Source organism: Stenella coeruleoalba (genome assembly GCF_951394435.1).
Source record: "Stenella coeruleoalba genome assembly, chromosome: 17".
Lineage (NCBI taxonomy): Eukaryota > Metazoa > Chordata > Mammalia > Artiodactyla > Delphinidae > Stenella > Stenella coeruleoalba.
The window spans coordinates 56,669,157-56,678,094 of NC_137163.1; positions in this window are offsets into that span (position 1 = coordinate 56,669,157).

Consider the following 8,938-nt stretch of genomic DNA (forward strand, 5'->3'; position numbering starts at 1 on the left):
TACCATTTCATAAGGCCTGGAAATGGGGGTCTTTCATGCCCGTCTGCCACTGGTGTGGGAACCACTAATGGATCCAATGAATCATGTTTTAGATGGCTCATAAATGGGCTCCTTAAGAATGTTTGGCAAATAAAGCTTCCATTATTCATCCATCTTTGACTAGCCATTGTACACAGTTCACATCTTGTTTGCTAGGCCTGTGAAAAGAAGTTCTGAATGATGAGCAGTATTGTCAAGAATTTTCCATATATTTAGAGTTTTGATTATTACAGGTGTTTGGTGAAAAAACTTCTCAGATGCGGTCAATTATTTCTGCTACTCTGTAGGTTAGAGAGAGATGCACACATGTAGAATAAAACTGCATCAAATTAGATTGGAATGTTTTGACAGCAAGAGACAGCAAAAGGTTATGCTGGTATTATAATGCAGGAGAGCATAACAAGTGATTTACGATGGCTGCAGAGATACAACCTTGAATCACAATGAATAGAGCAAGTTGGCTATTAAGCATGTAGAGTAGTTAATAAAACTGCATTTGATGAGATGAAAATTTGGGAGATCATTTCTAATGGATCATGGATAATGGTTCTAATAAAGCCAAGTGGATTTTTAAATTTTGGTTTATAATATGCGCTCTTTGACTGACACTCCAGGCATATGTATGGCAGCCCAGCAGAATTCAAATAGGTCAAATTGTCAAGAGAATCCCTGTCCATTTTTTCAGGAAAATCCTGATTTAACAGATGTGCTTTGTGTAATTACCTGAAGGACAACAGGTTTAGATTTTTCTGAATCAAAAGAAAGCAAAATTCCAGAGCCTTACATTTCTTTACAAAACCCTCCTATTCTCAGTCTTTAACTAAAATACAACTCAGCCAATTCTCAATTTTGACTTTAGAATAAGACGTCCTTCTCTTAGCCTAAAGGCAATAGAATGGCAAGCCAGGAGAATGGCAAAGATATGTTATTTTCACTATTTAAAATAAATAAATTTTTATAAGAGAGATAGGAAAAGAGTATGTGGGTGGATTTGAAATGGGTTAGATCAGGTTGAGAGGATGTCATTGATAAAACAAAAATAAATAAACAAAAGCAATGATCATTCTGTGGAGTAATCATATTTTCATGTCTTTTTTTTTTAATATTATGTTCAGGAAGAATGATTGAGCTAATTTATGGAGGATAAAGAGAGTGATGGGGCTTACCTGGTGGCGCAGTGGTTGAGAATCTGCCTGCTAATGAAGGGGACACGCGTTCGAGCCGTGGTCTGGGAAGAACCCACATGACACAGGGCAACTGGGCCTGTGAGCCACAACTACTGAGCCTGCGCGTCTGGAGCCTGTGCTCCGCAACAATAGAGGCCGCGATAGTGAGAGGCCCGCGCACAGTGATGGAGAGTGGCCCCCGCTCGCCGCAACTAGAGAAAGCCCTCGCACAGAAACGAAGACCCAACACAGCCAAAAATAAATAAATTAAAATAAATAATTTTTTTTAAAAAAGAGTGATGATCCCATTTTGGAAAATACTTTTATTTTTGAGTATGTTCCTTAAAAATTTTAATGCAACAGTTTCACTATTAGAACACAGAACTAAAGTCTCCCGGTCAGGGCAGCCCAACATTGCAGCGTTAGGGACTAATAGAAATCACTGTTCTTCTTGACACTGCATGTAGAATTCCATACTAAGGAGAGAAGAGTCGAGTGGGGAATATGAGGAATAAGTGCTTTTTAATTTTTAAAATTTTTATTATTTTTATTGAAGTATAGTTGATTTACAATATTGCATTAGTTTCAGGTGCACAGCATAGTGACTCAGTATTTTTGCAGATTATACTCCATTATAGATTATTACAAGATACTGAGTATAATTCCCTACACTGTATAGTAAATCTTGTTGCTTATCTATTTTATGTATTGTATTGAATAGTTTGTATCTATTAATCCCATTCCTCTAATTTGTCCCTTTCCCCTTCCCTTTCCCCTTTGGTAACCATACATTTGTTTTCTATGTCTGTGAATCTGTTTCTGTTTTGGATATACATTCATTTGTATTATTTTTTAGATTCCACATATAAGTAATATCATATAGTATGTCTTTCTTTGTCTGACTTATTTTACTAAGCATAATATTCTCTAAGTCCACCCATGTTGCTGTAAATGGCAGAACAGTAAGTCCCATATATACTAACCTTCAAGTCGCGAACTTTCAAAGATGCAAATATGCGTTCCATCAACATCAGCCATGACTGAAATTGCAGCTTTCCCTCCGTCTCCTATTGCTGACGATAGGAGACGTCAGCTCTACTGTCTCCCACCTCCTCTCCCTCCTCCAGTCAGTAACTCTTCTTGCCTGTTCACTCAATGCCAGCCCCTGTATGCCAGCTGTTGTGCTGCACTACTGAACTTTTCAAGGTACTGTATTGTAAGATTAAAAATGTTTTCTTTATTTTTTGTGTTTGTTTTTTTATGTATTATTTGTGTGGAAAGTACTATAAACCTATTACAGTACAGTACTATATAGCCGATTGTGTTAGTTGGGTACCTAGGCTAACTTTGTTAAACTTACGAACAAATAGGACTTATGAATGTGCTCTCAGAATGGAACTCGTTTGTATAGAGGGGACTTACTGTATTTCATTCTTTCTTATGGCTGAGAAATATTCCAGTGTGTGTGTGTATGTGTGTGTGTGTGTGTGTGTGACATCTTCTTAAGTCAACCATCTGTTGATGAGCACTTGAGTTGCTTCCAAGTCTTGGCTATTGTAAATAGTGCTGTTATAAACATTGGGGTGCATATATCGTTTTGAATTAGTGTTTTTGTTTTTTCTGGATATATATCCAGGTGTGGAATTGCTGGATCATATGGTAGTTCTATTTTTAGTTTTTTGAGAAACTTCTATACTGTTTGCCATAGTGGCTGTACTAATTTACATTCCCACCAACAGTGTACAAGAGTTCCCTTTTCACCACATCCTCTCCAAAATTTGTTATTTGTAGACTTTTTGATGATAGCCATTCTGACTGGTGTGCAGTGTTAACTCATTGTGGTTTTGATTTGCATTGCCCTATTCAAGTCAAATATGTGCCTTTTTAAATTGGCAGAATTTTAATTCTTTTTTCTTCTGAACAAAGAGTATGTTATATGATTGATTGTTCATCCAACATTTCTCTCAGAAACAACGTGGTTTTGTTAACTTTCTTAGAGTTAGTAACTGGGTGATATACAGACAAACATGATTGCCTCTCAACTGTAGCAAAAAAATAATCTCCAGGTATAATGAAATAGTCCATCTTATTGCAATAAAAAGCAAGAAAGCCAGGGCAGTGAGACTTGATGCTTTCTGTAGTTTACGTCCCTGAAGACCTCTGGAGGTAATATTCATTTCACCTTCCATTTCCGTAGTGCCTGACGGTTTACAAAATACTTTCACATATATTATTTCATTCAAGGAAAAGAAATGCATATTCTGTAAGGGCCATTCCTGAAAGAAAAGAAAATATCAAGTAAATGAAAACTATTCTTAGATTAAATAATCCAAGAAGCTGCTCTGTCAAAACAGTGAACCACTTCATGAGAAACAGAGGACACAAAAAATAAAATCATCATCACAAGTATAACTATGAAATATATGGGCCTTGCTAAATTTTTTTCATTATGTTCATGATTTGAGGACTGTAATTTGTTCCAGATTTGTTGAAACTGGGAAGAAGGTAATAAATAGACATCCTAGATCTCAGGATGGAATTTTAATGCTTTGCCACCTGAGGTAAAATGCATATATATTATTTGGCGGTATAATGTCTTTCCTTTGCCCTCCGATTCCATCCAAATTCCACTCCCTGACATGATACCTGCCCCATCCTTACCTCTGTGTACCTTCTGCTCCAGCCAGGCCAGGATGCTCCCTTTGACAAAAATGTGCACATTCCTGCCCCTAAGTCTTTGTTCCCTGTACCATTCTTCACAGCTAAAACCATCTATCTTTCTCCAAGAATGTTCCCCAACTACTCTGAGCTGCAATCTCCTTTCTTTTTCTTCCAGTAGTTCATATTTTTCATTTACTCATTCAACAACTATTTAAAGAGAATCAATATAATATTTATAATCAGAAACACATTACTAAAGAAACAAATCTTCTCTGGTATTTGTCCCCAGTAATGGTTGGAAGCCAGGAGCGCCTGCAGGGGTACTGCCTCTATGCAGAAAAGAATAAGCAGGGTCAGTCTGAAATGCAGGATAGAGAAGTGCTGGAAATGGGCAGTAAGACTGGAAGTCTGGGGAAGAAGAATACATGATAAGAACTGTCTAAAAATGGAGCAAGTTGCATTATAGGTAGTGAACTCCCCACTCATCCAACTGTGTAAGCAAGAAAGACCTTGGAAGGTTCCTTTATACCTTCTCTCCCTTATTCCTCAATTCCTTTAACACAGACACTTCTCCCTATCTCTTCCAACACCCCTCTAGTCCAGATAATCAACCTCTCCTGCTTGAACTATTAGAATAACTTTCTAATTGGTATCCCTAAATCAAGTATAGTAGGCAGAATTTTGGCCATGATCTTTGTTCCCGATGTCATGACTGTGAATAACATACTACATGGCAAAAGGGCCTCTGCAGATGTAATGGTTATTAATGAGCTTGGCTTTAAAATAGGGAGATATCCTGGATTATCTAGGTAAACTCAATATCATCACATGAATCCTTCCAAGTGGAGCTGCTGGCCTGCCCAAGAAGAGGGGCAGCAGAAGGGGAAGTTGAAGAGACTGGACTTGACCTGGAGGAGTTACTGGCTCAGAGAGGAGGGACTGCATGGAGAGCAGGAGAGGGAAATGAATTCCAGCAAACTGTGAGCTCAGGATGAGAACCTCAGCCCCAGGTGATGCCTTGATTCCTACCTGATGAGATCCTGGACATAGAACCCCTCTGAGCCTTGCCATGCCCGAGACCCTCTGACCTACAAAAACTGTGATATTGTTTTTGTTTGTTTAATTTATTATTGGCTGAGTTGGGTCTTCTTTGCTGCACGTGGACTTTTCTCTAGTTGCAGTGAGCGGGGGCTACTCTTCATTGCAGTGCACATGCTTCTCATTGTGGTGGCTTCTCTTGTCGCGGAGCACAGGCTTCAGTACTTGTGGCACACTGGCTCAGTAGTTGTGACTCACGGGCTCTAGAGAGCAGGCTCAGTAGTTATGGTGCACGGGCTCAGTTGCTCAGTGGCATGTGAGATCTTCCTGGACCAGGGATCGAACCCATGTACCCCTCATTGGCAGGTGGATTCTTAACCACTGTGCCACCAGGGAAGTCCCTGTGATATTGTTTTAAATGCCTAACTTGTGATAATTTCTTTCAGCTGCAATAGAAAAATAATACATCAACCCTGGCCGATCTCTGGTCTGTTTTTCCAAACACAATGAGAGTGATTTTTTTTCCCCCAAAGTACAGATCTGGTTATGACACACTCGTTTACAACCATCATTTGCTTTCTACTGCTCTTCAGAAACATTGTCAACCCTAACCCTAACCGTTAACACAGCCTTCAAGTCTTGTGTGGTTTCCAGCTACCACAAACCTCCCCAGCCTCATCTTCTTCTACCAGCCCCTAACTCTGAGATTCAGCTACTCTGGCCTTCTTTCATTTACTCAGACTGCGATGCTCCTTTGCGTGCACGACCTTTATACAAGCTGTTCCTTCTGCCTAGAATGTTCTTCTCTCTTCTGTTCATCTTCTGGCCACTACGTTTTATCCTTTGGATTTAAGTCCACACACCTCCAGCTCAGCGAATTCTCTCCTGACCTCTCTGACTAAATCAAACATAGAAATTACAGGATCCTGTGGAATTACATACCTATCCTTCCAAGCAACTGTCATGGTCACAATAGTTTGTGTGATTATGTGACAATTACCTGTCTCAAATACCACGCTGTAACCTCTGTAAGGACAGGGAGTGTTTGTCTTTCCTCACCGTTGTATCAACAGCTCTTAGTAGAGTGTCTGAAACATAATCAGGTCTCAAACGATGTTTCCTGGCTGAATAATTGAATCAGTGAGTCACAATGAATCAATGAATTAGTGCTCTAGGATAGAATAGATGAGAAGATAAATGCCAGCCACCAGTAGAAGGTTGAATCAAGTGACCGCATGTTATCCTACTGGTTCTAAGACTGCACGATGATGTTAAGTATTTTGTGGCCGTGCAAAGCGTTAACTGCCTTTTAATTTTACCTCACCCAGGGAACCTCGGCTGCCAAAACATCACTTTATCACCAATACATGTCCTGACTCACCAAACAAATTTAATAAATACTTAATGGGGAATGACCAAGTGGAAGACACTGTATGTGTCCCAAGTAATATAACATGCCCTTGACTATTGATATATCCAACTTATATATTGAACTTCACACTTTATAAAATATAATTTTGCAAATATCATCTTTAATCCTCACAATAACTCTGTAAAGTGCTTGGCTTGGGGGGGGGCGTGGTATGGGGTTTTTTTAAGCTTTTTTTCAATTCAGCACAGATCAATCAGAGATTGACTGCTCAGAGATTAACTGACATGTTCAATTTCAGTAAAACTTCAAATTACAGAACCCCATCGCAGGTCTTCCTGCTTCATGGCCAGGTTGTAACAGCATAGATTTTCCAGGTAGGAACTAAAGCCTTGCATTTCCCTGTATATTTCTTTTCTCTCCATCCCTACTCCCTGGTGCCCAGCCTGAGTGCCTCAGAAGTTGTCTGAACAACCATCAACCACACCTGGGGTGTAATTTCTATTTACATCTGCCCCTGCACTTCCCAGCGATGAGAAGAGGAACCATGGTGGGCAACCAATAGTGTTTATCAAATGGATTGTCTGCGTTACCCTCACACTTCACACACACACACGGTAAGCAATTATTCAAATTTCAAGCTCCTCAGAGAATGTAAATTTTTACACAAGAAGCATTTTCTTTATTATTGATTATTTTGGGACTTTAGAACATGCTTCTTCTTAAATAGTTATAACTAGAGGGAAATTTCTGGTGTAATTTCTGAGGGATGTGTTTTTTTCTATGAATTTACGTGATGATACCACAGATTAGTGTGGAGTGGGCCCTACCGAGAATGGAATGTGGTTAGCACATAGAGATGAGCTCAAAGATAAACTTCTGTTTAATTGGATAGATATAATAGTCCAATGATTCTGCTGAATGCACTGGGACATCCAAAAGAAGATCCAAAAAACAGTTTTAAGTAATTATTTCTGGAATGAGGGCACAGCTTCACCTTATAATTACTTTTTAAAAGAAATTATTCTCATTTGGATTCTTCTGGTATGTTCTAGTTTCAACAAGAAACTTACGAATGGAGTTAAGTCAAAGGGTGCAAACATCTTCCTTATAATTTTATATCTTTCTGATTGTCACATTAATGCATGCTTCTGTAAAAAATACAGAAAATACATAAAACTGTCCAGAGGGAGAGAAAAATTTACTTATAATGATCATTATTCTATCCCGAGGCAAATATTAACATCTTGACACTTTCATCTCCGCCATACTCCTGTTTATTTTTCTTAGTTTAGATGTAGTCCATTCTTTTCTACTTAACATTATGTATTTTTTCACCAGTAAAGCAATGCTTTTAATTTAAAGTATTAATGCTACTTCTCTGAGTCACAAGTCAAAAGTTTGCCCAACTGATGTAACCACTATTAAAAGTTTGGTATTCACCTTCCTTACTTACTCCTTTGCTAAACTAACATGTACAGTATACATATAAATACCATTACTACCATTGTTGTTTTTCTTTTTACAAAAGTGGAATTGTAGACATAACTAATTTTTTCTTAACATATCATTACATTTTCCCAATTCCTGCACATAGATCTATCTCATTCTATCAAATAACTGTATAATATTCCATAGAGTAGAAGTATAATAATTTATGAAACCACCTCCTATTGATGAAGACTCAGGATTTTTTCTTATTTTTTCCTATTATAAGAAACAAAGCAGGGCTTCCCTGGTGGCTCAGTGGCTGAGAGTCTGCCTGCCGATGCAGGGGACACGGGTTCGTGCCCCAGTCCGGGACGATCCCACATGCCGCGGAGAGGCTGGGCCCGTGAGCCATGGCCGCTGAGCCTGCGCGTCCGGAGCCTGTGCTCCACAACGGAAGAGGCCACAACAGTGAGAGGCCCACATACTGCAAAAAAAAAAAAAAAAAAAGAAAGAAACAAAGCAATAAAAATCATAGTAACGCATGTTTAAATAATGGCACTTTTAATTTTAGAAAATATTTCTTTGCTAACAATTACAAATTTAACAAATACAAACGGGTTCTTTCCTTTGTTTTCCCTGCGGGTGTGGTCCATATTTCTCTGGTCCATTGCTCTTTTGCCCAAACAGAACACAGAACACGGCATATAGAAAGTTTGAGTCAATTAAATATTTGCCGAATTGAACTGAACAAGCGATGTTACTGAATTTTAAAGTGGTCAACGTGCGAGCTATGCTGTATGATGTTTAGGTAGGACATCAGCGTCAGGGCCTAACCAGGACGTTCAAAACCCCCCATCTGCATCCAGTTTGGCCATCAATGGGCAGTATTTCTTTGAACTTGGTTTCCTTCCACTTCATCTTTTCTTTATTTATAAATTGGTTAAGTGGCACGAGTCTCATGTTGCATAGACATGTCCTACTTTAATATGCATTTTAATCTTATCAAATGTCTGATGACAATGTAATATAACAATTTCCTTTAGCATTAAAGTAATAAGTGAAAATAGTACATTTGTAATTATGAGCATACTCACTGACATCTCTTTACAGCACATTTCACATGCAGAGGATGAAATGATGATTAAATTCTTCCCACTCATTGACTCAGCTTTTCTTTTTTTTAATCTTTTAAAAAATTAATTAATTAATTAATTAATATTATTTTTTTTGGCTG